This window comes from Balearica regulorum, chromosome 9 (assembly GCF_011004875.1).
Source record: "Balearica regulorum gibbericeps isolate bBalReg1 chromosome 9, bBalReg1.pri, whole genome shotgun sequence".
NCBI lineage: Eukaryota > Metazoa > Chordata > Aves > Gruiformes > Gruidae > Balearica > Balearica regulorum.
Window position 1 is genome coordinate 16,943,541 of NC_046192.1, and position 13,585 is coordinate 16,957,125.

At 45.2% G+C, this 13,585-nt stretch overlaps 1 protein-coding gene across 11 annotated transcripts in view; it reads right to left on the reverse strand.

Annotated features, from left to right (window-relative positions):
• LPP (LIM domain containing preferred translocation partner in lipoma) overlaps positions 1–13,585 on the reverse strand; it is a 334,675-nt gene that overhangs the window by 229,334 nt on the left and 91,756 nt on the right. For 8 of the 11 annotated variants that reach the window (XM_075761264.1, XM_075761266.1, XM_075761263.1 and 5 more), the window contains one exon: positions 3,145–3,205. The exons of the other annotated variants lie outside the window; for them this stretch is intronic. The gene's annotated coding sequence lies outside the window, so the exon portion shown is untranslated. The remainder of the gene's footprint in view (positions 1–3,144; positions 3,206–13,585) is intronic. 11 annotated transcript variants of the gene reach the window in all.

The following is a 13,585-nucleotide window of genomic DNA, read 5'->3' on the forward strand; positions in this document are numbered from 1 at the left end:
AAAACAACAACAAAAAAGCAGTCAGATGCTTCCCCCTCTCTTTCCTCTCTGTTCACGGAGGGAACTGTGAAGAGCAGGAAAAAAATTCAGCCCACAGCAAAATACACATACAGCTCATTTTTTTGCACTGCAAGATATTCTAGGAATTACAGGAGGAATCTTCATTAAAAACAAGCTATCAAAGATCTGGCAGCCAGTGGCATACCAGACAGTAATTCAGTGTTAGGTGTTCGGCTCCGTGTTCGGCTCTAGCTTGAGTCCTCCCCACGGGTAATGTAGCCCACAGAGGAATCTGAGCTCCCAGAGAGGCACATTAAAGGAGTCTGGTGGGGGGACAGCGTGATAAAGAGATTACAGCCTTTCCGATTCACAGGACAGCTCACTCAATGCCAAATTTATCTATACCTGCAGGCATAAAGCCTCCTCTCACATGTAGGGCTTCGCAGGGAGGTGCTGCTTTGCTAATGCAAATCCCAAAGCAGCGAGCATGCGAGGGGAGCGGGCAGGCTGCTCGGTTCAACTGGGAGCAGGCACGTGGGTGTACAAGTATGTGTGTGTCAAGGCTGGAGCATGTGGGAACCATAGCTGTTTAGTTAGAGACTCATTAAGAAATGCGGCAGACCCAGGGCCAACATTCAAAGAGGAGCAGTGTGAAACATTTCTCTGGAGAAAGATTAGCGCGTGTTCTTCTTTACACAAATAAAATTAAAGAGAGAATCATAATATGGACAAATCAATTAACTTCTGAAAAGCCAAGGGCACTGCATGCAAGAGCAGACGAGAGGGGAAGAGCTTTGTTACAGGGACACTGAAGCAGCACGTAGCCTTTCTTCCTTGGAAAAGAAATTCAGCTATTACTGCATGAAGTTGTCATGTTAGCCGTCTTCGTCACGCTCACTGTTACAGGAACACAGCTGCTTCCTTCCCAAAATGGCCACACACACACACCTATATATTGCTATAACCCTGTGCACAAAGAGCTTGGGGTCATCTTTGTGAAGACTATGAAAAACACATGAGGGCAGATGCCAAAGGACTACTGCAGTGCTTGAACTGGCAGTTTCAGCCTTAAGGTAGGAGTTCGAGGCTGCCCTTCTATACAGCACACCCCGAACAGCATGCACCTTTCTACCAGAATAAAGACTTTCTGCAACGCAGTAACATCATCTACAGTTCTCCCGCAAATTTAACCCGAAATGCTCTTTGCAAAGTTAGCATTTTCTTACAGTGATCTAATCTCACACAAAGCCTAATGAGAGGCCAGATGCAAGAGGTCAAGAGCCCAATTTGCCACGGAAACAAAGCTGAAAACCTGGTCAATAGAAGACAAATCAATCTCTTGCACAGGACACAGAGTAAAAAAACCAATTTGTCGGAGACAGCTTGCTTGGCAAGATAGATTTTATGATATGTTTTTGCCCTGAGAAGAGTTGTAAGCACCTAAACATCTGACTTCACCACTCACAAATATATTGGTGCTGTTGCTTAGATTTTGAATAGAAAGCAAAACTAATACTGTCTCAGTTAACAGTCTATAAGGATGGGCTTCTTTCTAGATTTTGTATTTACAGCAATCCACTGGCACAGTTTATTAGACTTAGCCAGAAAAGCTGCCACAGAAAGAGTGAGACTAACAGAAGAGCTGCCATTAATCTTCCATAACCCAGCAACTGAGAAGACCAGGCCTTGAACCAAATTCTACTCTCTTGCTATTAATCTCCTATCCTCTACTTATTAGTCCCTTGTCTGTCTTTGTCTTTCAATAGTTATTAATGTCCCCAAGTGTTTGCAGTAAACAGGATGCTGAAATCTGATCTCCAGCTAGCCATAATTTACATGACAAAAAAAAAAACCCAAAAAAAAACCAAGAAGAGGGTAAAGAAAGAAGGGATGTGCATTGCATACCGAAAGGGCAGAATGAAAGTGCAGTTATATTCAGTGACACAACAGCGTAAAGAAGTAGTACTTGAGATTTCAGCATGCCATACACACCTCGTACGAGTCTTCAGTCAGGTAACATCAAGGCAAATGAAGTAGCCCTTGACCCACTAGTCAAAACCATCAGGGTAGCAGACGAACAAGACCCAGTGCTCAACCACACGGCAATGGGTTGCTCTGGACCCATGCTGGTTCACAACGCAGCCCCTGGTGCAGGTACCACATGTGGCCTTCTGGTGCTGCCACAGGGCTCAGGGAACCATCACCACAGCAAAGACTGCCCAGAGCCACCGCACTCTCCTAAGGCACTCTCCTCCTGGAGAGCTTCATGACCACTGAGCAGTTTTAGATCAGCTACCCCTCTTCATTCATTAGCTGCTTCCCTCTTCATTCATTAGCTGCTTCTCAACAGGGCTGCTCGCTGCTTTCTTCCCCCCAGTTGCCATAACTTTTTTAGCACCTCTAGCACCTCATTTGCCTCCTGGGATGGCACAACTGAGAGAAGCTTGAGGACAGACTTACTGCCCTGACACTGCTCCTCTTTTTGCAATCTTACCCTTGCTGCAATCGAATCATCATACTCGTGGGATGGACACAAAGCACAAATCATGACCTACACATAATCCCACAAGGGACTCCTACGAGAGTTTGGGGTAGTTTATCAGGTTGATCCTTAAGTCACAGCTAAATATCACCAGTGAATTTGACAGAACTGGAAATTCTGAAGAATTAATTCATTTGCTCCTCACGTATATTTCTATTCAGGTTATTCTTAATAGGCTTATATACTTTTCTACTTTTGTCCACTGAAGCACGGTTAGATTAAAGCTAGCAATACAGTCAGCTCTCCATCATCAGCTGGGAGCGTATCCAGGCTGCCCAGAGCCGTGCCATGGATGAGGAGAGAGTTAGGTTCTCAAGCAGGAAAGTCTTGTTCAAAAAGTTGTCAAAGTAACACGGCCCACAGGACCACGCAATCATTCCATCGCAACATTCCCATTCCCAGGAGAGCCTGCACATTTGCTGTTTCCAGATCTGGACCCAGAAATAGTAAAACCACCTCCTGGGTTAGCCTGGCCTCCCACCAACCCGGGCTTTGGAAAAATGCCCATCGTTTGCTGAATGACTGAATGTGGTCCCAGGGTCTCCCCACTTTCTCCAAACTCAGCAGCTGGCAAAAGCCCCAGGACCTGACCCATTCCTCACCTGGAAGCAAGGCAGCTCCGTCAGGCACCCAGACGTACGGACAGGCTCTTCTAAGGGACCTCTGCAGGTGCAAACAGAAAGGTCAGAATAAACGTTTTGCTCATCATAAAAGAAAATATATCAAGCTGGCTGTGACACCTTGCCAAGAAAACAGCCCCAAAAGGGTCCGTAACGCCTGCTGCCCTCCTGTATGAAGCAGACCACAGGTTTTTTTCCCCCTCTGATACAACTCGTGTCAGTCTCCCTGTTTTGACCATATAAGGGTTTTTCACAGATTACATCTGAGCAGGCATCAGAGTGAGTGAGGTTTATTTGGGAGAGAAGCTACTCGTTTTACATCACTGCAGAGCTGGTGAAAGGCACTGACGTAAGGGCTGCAGGTAGCAAAGTCTCTTTCAAAGCCTGACCAGACGCCCTTCTGCCTCTCATGCTTAAAGAGCCTCTTCTTCCGAAGCCTCCCCCCACCACTCAGGCCAATGGTGAGTCACCTCCACAGCATTGGCTTTGCCATGCGAGCACCAAGAAGAATCAAAGCTGAGATGGGATGCATTAAACACACTGCAATTGTGGAAAAAGTGGCAGAGTGGGACAGCCCAAACCCTGCCTCCATCTCTAGCCCTGGTTTCCTTTTGGGTACCTCCAAAGACACCCAATTAAAAAGAAAACATAGATTTTCTGTTACCACAAGCTGCTTTCAACCAGCAGCCTTTCATACTTCCACCTTATTGATATCTGAGCCCACTCTGGTGTTTTCTGTTTCTTTTCATCTTGGCCATAGAGAAGAAATAAGCAAGTTTAAAAAATAGTAGCGATGATTAGTGAAAGGTCCAGTCCACCTCCACCTGCCCCAGCTCTCCCAACCCACCACACTCCTGGCTGCCCCAGGTCACCCCCAGCTCCTCCTAACTGCATCCTCACCCCTATCTTCCTAAAGCTTAATTATCTCTTAGCAAACATGGCTGAGATTGTAAGGAGTTAAAGATCATTAAAGAGAAGGAGGAGACACATATCTAGCCAGTCACATATATTATTTTTTTAAGGAAGCCAGGCTGAAACCCATTAGCCCCACCATCAGCTGTCTTTGCTCAGAAGAACCAGGTCTGGCAAGGCAGCAGCTTTACCCTCCTGGCTCACAGTGGAGGAAGGGGAGCACAGGGGAGGAGAACAGCAGCAGTTGCTTGATATCCACACTGAAGCACAAGCAGCATAGAGAAATTTGCCGAGGACTTGCCCACACAGACGCTGGATATTCCTTTCACATTTGCCATGACAAAAAAATTCATGTTAACATTTTTGCAAGCCCTGTAAGCCCGTATCAAGTAACAGCAAAGAGGCAGACAGGTGTCCTGACCACAGAGGAGACAGCATATGCGAACAGTTTGGAATTTATTATTATTGTTATTTTTTTAGAGGGGGAAACAAATCCCAGAGATTTTTCTGTGCATGATACATTTTCTGCTCCCTGTTTGATGTTGCTTTCAGACCGAAGACTTCAAATAGCTAACGCTAACCTATGCCTCAAGCCTGCTTTAAGCTAATGCCCCTTATGTGACCAGAAATGAATGCATGGTGAATCACTTATGCCACACACAGTGGGGGTGATGAACAGTGGTCCATGTCTTCCAACTGCCACATGGACACGAATACATTGGAGGAAAGGAGATCCCAGCTCTCTCTGCATTACAGCCTGATAAATCAGCTGGAGTGCCTTTGCATTTTCAGAGCTGGAAAGCACCAGCTCCAGGTCAACAGCCCAACCACGAGCACTCAGAGAGAACATAACTACTGGCATTTTCTGCAATGTATGTAGAGATATATATATAATCTGCATAGGCTGCACTTCCACTCTCTCTGCCTGCCTTTGGGACATGCTCAAGAGAAGCTGCATTTTAATTACTAGCCTCAATCAAGGGAATCTGATCTTGACAGCAAGGGAAAGAGCAACCCAAAGTTACAGACTTTGGGGTATGTGGGTCCCAGCTCTTCACTTCTTTGCTGACATTACCACTTCCAGGAATTAAATCAAAACCCCACTTAACTTCAGAGAGGTTGCAATTTGCATCTAAAGCACTGTCTAATCCTCAGTTGCAATAAACAGATTCAGCTCCACTGAAATTGAAGGAGTTATTCTGATTTTGTCTGGTTAAGGATCTACAGACCCATAAACATTACAGCTCATCCAACCTCCAGCTAAATATCTTCTAATAGAAGACCATTCTCTTTGTCAGATTGATTGGGATAACTTGTTTAAAGCACTCTTGAAGACTCATTAGCATCGTTGGGTTTTGGTGGCTGCATTTTAAGAATAAACCCCAGTAGCTATTAAACACTTGAAAAAGGCATGTTAACAGTTTACAAACAAAACTGGAGTGGAGATATAACTATGCTTTTGGATTTTCATTGGGAAATTGGTAAAATAGAGGGAACAAAGGAAACAAAAAAATGAAACTGAGTTGTGCACACACAATGAAAACTCACCCATGTTATTTGACAGATAATGAATTAAAAAGAAACGCAGGGATGAGGGAAGGAACATCATGCTAGAAAAACCCTATCCTCTCCTCCTTTTGCACCTTACTAAATTATACTTCAGGTATTGTGGACAGACAAGATGACATGCACCCCAGGAAATACAGATGCACTTTGTTGGCTGTCACTGGCCATAACAGCTGATCTCATCAAGCTCCTCTCCCTGGAGCCTTCCTCACTCCCCCTGTAATAAAGCATCCCAGCAACAAGCTTGTGGTGACCGTGCTCCCCAGCAGCAGTGCAATGCTACTGACTAGCTTTACAGCTCTCTGCCCCAGGGTGGATGCTACGGACCATCACTACATCCATACCATGGACACACTGTTGTTGTCTGTAAACCATCTCACCAAATGAACTGGTTTTCTTGGGCAAAAGGCCACTCCACCATAACCAAGCTCCTGTTCAGATTGTTGCGTTGCCACAGCTTTGTTGATGAAGGAGAGTCTTGGTTTGTTTGGGTTTTTCAGTTGTCCTGCCCAAATTAGACTGCCAAGCATCAATTATAAACCAAGTCTCAGACAGGGAGAGGTGGAAGACTCTTGCTTGACATTTTGCAGAAAATCCATGAGCATCCCAGGCCCCGCCCCAGGGTTTAGGTGCTGATTAGGAATGGCCACCAAGACCTTACCACAAAGAAGCCCTTTTTAGCAGCTCCTCAACCAGCAAGCCTTCCAAAGGGGCAGCCCTGACCAGCACTGCAACCTGGGTCAGCCAGATGGAGGAGTGGTGGGGAACATTTGAGCTATTTCCTTGTATGTTTTTCATTTCATTCATTTATCACTCAAGCCAGGGAAATATTCTGAGATCCTCGTGTTTGAGCGTCTATCACTTCAGAAACAACTTTGCAAGCCAGTGCGTTAAGCAACGCGGTGGCACTGCCAGGTGCTGTGCTAAGAGCGTAACGAGGGCACTGTGGCGCCAGCCCACATCTCGCAGCCATCGGGCTGCAGGATGGCACCAGATGGGAGCCACACATCCCAGATGCTCTTCTGGGCTGGCACGTCACCACACTTACAGGTACGGCTGACACCCACACAGGTGCCTGCACTGACCACAGCTCTCCACTGGCTCAAAAGGGAAAGGGCAGAGAGCAGCACAGCTACGCAACACGCACCCTCCATTTACAGCCCCCCAAGGTACACTCCATCGTAATTCCCTTCTGCTTTTCCAGCCCTGGATTCAACCTTAAAAAATCCATAGCTCCAGACATCTAGCTCACATGCTGCTACTCCAGCTCAATGAGCAGAGGATGAGCTCAGTTTTGCCAGTCAAATTGGAAGGGACAAAAAAAAAAAAAAATTACCAGTATTTTGTTAAAATCAAACAAAGATGCCCCCAGCAAATCAAAGACAAAACAGAAGGAGGGATACAGAGAAACAGTCTCCGCTATTACTTCAGTAGCAGAGAGCAGCTCCCACTTGCAACCAAAGCTCAGGTAACTCAGTTGCCAGAGGAAAGCCATCACAGCCTGCCAATGTCACACTCCACAGTACTGTCCTCCCATACCAAAGTGCTACTGAACCATGAGAGCAGCTTGTCTGGGAGGGTGAAAGGATGCTCAGACATGCCGCTTACTGCTCTCCAGCACCGTTTGCTGAGCTGGATCTGCAGGAACAGCGCATCTGGGACAATGATCATAGAGGTTCCTCTTGCACTGCAAACCAATAGCCAAACCATGAGTACTTGGGGGTAACAGGGCACCACAAGTACCCAGGGGTACAGGACAGCCAGTACCCAAGCACAGACGGACTGCCAGCTCCTCACCCAATCCCCCGTCACACACAGCATTTCCAACAGCCTCCCTGACAAAGACCCTCTTTCCACCAGCCAAATTTCCCCATCACTACGTAGGAGCTTCCCAGAGAGACCAAAAAAAGTCAGGCACAGCTCAAATAAGCACCTGGATCTACAAACAACAGATTAAATTCTCAAGCTACAAAACTATGTTTTAGCAAAAGTGCAATTGAACTCCATGTACTTGTTACATTTCTAAATATACTCTGGTTGTCAAGACAACAAAGAGACTGATGGATCTCTAAAGTGTACTGTATCTATTTAATTGTCAGCATTTCAAACTGACTCAAGGAGGGAAAAAAATGCTGCGTGATAAGTCTAATTGTCATGGTTACCACTGGCTAACCCCATAATAAAAATATATATATTCTAGCTAAATGTGCCAAGCCATGTGAGGAGCAGATGGGAGACATTCTCATTACTATGACAGCCTCCACTGGAAAACTAAACTTGAGGAAGGATGCGAGAGACTTTACAGAGATCTCAGACACAACAGACATTGTGGGCTGCATCTTCCCAGTCGTTTGGCAGCAGTTGTTCAGGCTTTTCCACCACACTGATTCACCCCATGCATGCTGGGACAACCTGCGGGGCTGGGGCTCCCTAACATGCTAGCATTCCTATTTGGGGATCTCGTCCCTCCCCAAAAAAAGCCCAAGACACGAGCTGTTACTCCTAAAAAGCCTCTAGACATAATCTGCGGTACAAGTGCCTTGGATCTGTACTCCCACCCTTGCCCACTCTTACAGCTGCCCGGAGGAGGGAGAGCATCTGAGCCCATGGGCATCACTCCGGCAGGACACTGCTACAGCCTGGCCGTTCCACTCTCATATTGTTAGGGGCCAAAGCGAGGGCTACATCAAGCCTCAGAGAAACAAGTGGAAAGAAACAGCCAGCCACCGCTGCAAATACACCAGCCTGAGGCTGTGCTGGGAAACATCACGCACCCCCAGCCAGCCTCTGCTCCCCCTTTGACAAGCACCATTCAGAAGTGTGAAGAGTCCCACTTTTCACGTGAGGTCCCTCCTGAAAGAGATGCTTTCCAAAAAAACCCCTCAAACATTGGCTTTTTACATGGAAGACCTCCACAACAACATCCAAGATACCTACCTGTGTATAAAATGACTGTGGCTTTCCTTCACTGACCAAAACTTATCCACCTACACTCAGTTCTAACTTTTCTTTCAATAAACCAAAGTCTAAGTTGCAAGAGAAAGGCACAAGCTTCCTCTAGGTATGAGAAGTAATGGAAAACAACTCACGTTCACCTGGTGAGCATTGATGTCAATAAACAGTCAAGTTTCCAATTAGTCTGAAGCTTCCCCGACATTTTTGGCAGAAACTACATTGAAAGTCAAATCATCCTTAAAAATCTCCCCCAAACTGTTCCACTCCTTCATACAGATAAAAGCTCTGTATCTCTGCTGTCAGATGCTTTCATGGAAACCATAAGGCATTGCCTAAAACCATCTCCAGGAGAGCCACAAAGTAAAATTTGATCTGGTTGGAAAACACTACTTAAGAGAAACACCATTTTCTAGGAGCTTCAAGCAACATGTTTGAGTTCGTGATACTTTCCCTGGAGCTTGTCCTGCTCATCACCAAGATGAACAATTTCTGAATTCCAAATATGAGATTCTCGGTGATGTAAAATGAGCTTTCATGCCTACCAATAGTGTCACCGTGTGGTTCACCCTCACGTACTGCTTCACAAAGCAGTCAGTGCACGGAGATGGGCAGCAAACATCAAAACAGAAGTAGCACAGTAGTGTTATTTTCAGGGTTTGTGTGAGAATTATTTCAAATACTACTAAGGTTAGGAGCTAAAAAGGAGTTCTGGGGCACAAAGAAGCCTATGTCTCAAAGTCAAAGGTACTTAAAGGCAACAGGTTTTTTTTACAAGTAGTTGGGTACACCCAAAGTGAAGCAGCATCAGCATTTTGTCCCTAGACACCTAAATAACTTTAAACTAAGCATTACCCATAAGGAACTTCAAAGAGATTATAGCCCTTCTGAAAGCTGTATCCAGAGCTTAACTGAGCTGAAATCCCAAGCAACCAAGCGCTTAAAATCATGCTCCAAAGTGTGTATTTCAACATCATATGGGTGCAGGAACCTAACAGTTTTCCTGTTACTGAAAGTGCTCGCCTAGGGCATCAGACTCTTACGGTTATGGCTTTGGGACAACTATTACATTCTGTTCTAATAAAGTACGTGCTCTCTGGAGCAAACTCCCCAGGATGACTCCTTTGCTTTGGCACAAATGGACTCATTTGGTTGAGATAAAAGGATGTTCCCTTGCATCATTTTCATTTGATTTTTTTTTTTTGTAAGATAGAGAAACAGTTAATTTGCTAAATGAGTGCTCTGTTGCCATGACTTCACTGCAGACAAACACAAAGCCATCAAGCTCCTTTTCCCTGGGCATTGGTTTTTTTTAAAACAGGTATTTGATCATCTTGATTCTCCTCTTTCTTTTCCCAACATCTGGATTTCCAGCAATATCCCACAGACAGAAAGATACATAATGGCCGTAGCTACTGACTAAATTAGAGAGATATTCCTGCACATATTCATCCCCTCACAATCCACCTCGGCCAGCTGTGCCAATGCACCCTCTGTGACTCCAGCATGCAGGGCAGTGCTGCCTGCAACAGCAGGCAGCAAATCTCTCCAAAGGAAACCCTAAGTTCATGGGATTAGTCCCTGAAAGTCAGAATTCCCACACTCCTGCCAAGGACAGCTCCATCCTGCTCACTGGCAAGCCAGGCTGTTGGCCAAGATTTTGCCCCAGTCTAAAAGCAGAAGCCTCAGTTAAAGTCCTTCGCACTGCCTCAGTTTCTCAGGCAGATGAAGACGACTGTGTGTGCATGCCATCTGCCTCTGTGGGGTGTTGCAACACTGGCTGAATTAATATTCATGGAGTACACTGGGGATTAAGAGTATTATAGACTTCACTGAGGTAGAGGGGGTTGTTTTTTTTTTTTTCTTTTTTAATGTTTGCATTGAATAGACAGACTAAGTAGAAATGGCATTTGTAGCCTGCAGCCATTATCCTAGTAAATGGCTTATTACAGCATGCAGCCTACTAGCTCACCTCCATCCTGTCTCACTTAAACGCATGTAGGTGGAAGTGCTGCTCATTCCAGAGAACTTTCTTTTTCACTGTCTCTGTCTGATGGAGACTCTTGATAGCTAGGCTCACAAGACAGGGCTTAGGATATAAATACTTCCGTACGAACTTGTTGTGTGGTACTTACTTATGACAATCACAGAACAATTAATTACTTCCCATCTAAGACTGATTCCAGTCTTTTCCAAAAAGGCTGAAGGGGGGTGATTTTGTCTCAAGACTTTCAATTTCCTGATGAGTCACAGCAGATCCACTACAATAAGCTCAATACTTCAATCAGACTCTTTCTTATCAAGGTATATTCAATACATTACTAAGATGTGGAGTGTGCTATTTTAAGGGCTAATTTCAGGCTTTGTATGCATAACGCCTCCTCATCTGAACACGTGCTTTCTCCTGGACGAGATAGATGTACCTCCTGCACCACCATCCCTTCTCGCCCGCAAATGATATAAATAAATAAACACTGCAAGAGCAGAAAGTGAAGAACTGTACGTTTGGTGCACTGATTTTCACAACACATAGCCCTGCAATAAGTAGCCGTCTCTCCCACTTCATTAGTTCATTCCTGCCCTTTGGCAATAAAATTACTTATGTGACAGCAGCATCTGACAAGAAGAAAACATTCACAGACTGCACGGGTTGCAACAAGTCCACAGCGTCTTGCTTTCTTCGTTCCAGGGCCAAGAATCATACATTTATTTTTCTGCCCCAGGGTGCAACTATGCATCCCTGTACGAATCCTCAATTGTCCCCAGTTCCCACGCCACCCACTCACAAGCTCCCAGGCTCCATCAAGCAGGCAGGAGACACCTTGCCCAACCTCTGAGCAGCAACACAGGTTATGGGGACCAGCAGATGCCCTCTGGTCCTCATGCATTCCTTTATTTAACAAACTCTTAGATATAATTTATTGTGTTAATTAATTGGGCAATTGATCCCAGATGGGTCATTTGAGTCTACAACAGGTTGCCTGACCACAGTCAGCTCTAGTGGAAACTACCTCATCTGAGCAAAGACAGAGCAACAAACACATCTCCTCGGACTATGCAAGGGACCAGGTTCTCAAAAGCAATGCAACTAAAAGCTCCCAAACATCAGCAGCTAAAATAACATGTGGCTATGATGATAAACAGGTTAAAGACTACAACATTTGGGTGAGAGAGACCAGGTACAGGAGACAGACAGCTATGCTCTTGGTTTTAGAGCTGCTGCTGCGCCATCAAGGACATCAGTTGCTGTAAGAGCAGTCACTGCACAGACACCACCTCAAGACTACACTTGTGCTACCTGTTAACAGCAGTTTTCCCCATGGCACAACTGGACTACACGGTTTCTATGCAAACAGCGGCAGCGCCAGTTTCTGCCAAGCCCATGCTAATTGCAAGTGATTCCAGCTCAAATGCTCTTAAGTCAGGAAGTATTTAGGTGACGTGTAACCAAGGTCTCACATTTGTCTCACTAGCTCTTCAGTGGTGAACGAACCTACTTAGCTTTGAAGACCTATGAATGTCTTTTTTCTTTCTTCCTCCTTGAAACAACGTTCACGTAAATTCTAATTTTATGCCAACAAAAATGCAGAATATTTTTGATCCTCGCAATGCCCTCAGCCATTGGTGTAATTGAACTGTCAAACAACACAAAGGACATGGCCATGGATATTCCAGTAAAGTCAACAGATCCTCCAAGGCTCAATGGTTCCTCAGGTGCTACTTTGAAAGCGTCGATGTCTTTTCATGTATCACATTTACCTAAAAACCTCAGGGCACCTTAGGAATAGTCAGTCAGTTTCACAAAGCCTGTGGGAATAAAAAGGGCAAGTGGTGAAGGATCATTTCACACTGCCAAGTCCAACTTGGAAGAACCAAGGAAGCAAACAGACTGAGCTGAGCTTTAAGTTTAAAACATGGTAAATCTCGAGTAGGCTTAGTTAGTTAAGGTCACTTTAATTAAGGTGAGGACACTCACCCAAATTTTATAGATTTCCATGAAATACACTATCACCTCAGCCTAGGTGTTTATGGGACAGGCAGTAGGCTTCACAAGATCTACAGTGACATTCCCTCTGAGCTGCAGGTAACACAGCAACACAGCTCTGAATATATATATGAACCCCCAGCTGGAATCTCAGCATCTGTTCTATTTTAGAGGACCTGTGATAAAGTTTCTGGAGCAAGTTTGCACTGGACTAGTCAGCATCCATTTCTAACAACATCAGAAACGTGTGCTACACTGCGCAGCTCACCTCTTCTGTGGGCAGCAACCTGTTCCTTTGGGGAAAGCATCGGGCAGTAGCAGAGATCATGAGCTGATGGCCTTGGCTGTGCCACAGAAAGTGCCTGCAGAGTCACTGCCTCAGGACAAGTGCAAGTAACTTCAAAACTAGTGTTATGAATAAAGAGAAAAGATAGGATCACATCAACAAAGATGACAAAAAAAAGCTACCCACAAACCAAAACCCCAAATTAAAAGGGATCGCAAATTCTCCCCTTTTTTTTTTTTTTTGACAATATTGCTGGAAGCATATGGCTCTGCAGCCTAAACACACGTTCAGGCTGGTCTTGTGTTCTTAAAATATGAAAGACCAGGATTCCCCCATGCCACGCAGCTAAGTCCCCGTGCCTTCCTAAAAAGCCATTTGAAAAGTTTCTAAATGCAGTAGGAGAAAAATAATCCTGCTCGTTCCACGCCTGCATCTCCCTCTCCTCCCATTAGCACACGAGGAGAAGGTTGGCTTAGAGCAATACAGCATTTCAATTTGAATATGAATCACTCCTCTGGTGAGAAAACAAAACAGAAGCCCATTTCACATGAGCCTTATCTGAAGATATAATGAAAACCAACACATCTAACAGGAGCAATGGAAGTAAAGCACGGTGAAAATACTGGCTCAAACAAACAACAGTACTTTCCATCCTAGAGGATCCCAAAGTGGAGGCAGGAACCATTTAATCTGCCACTGAAATGTGGTACCTCTGGGTGGGT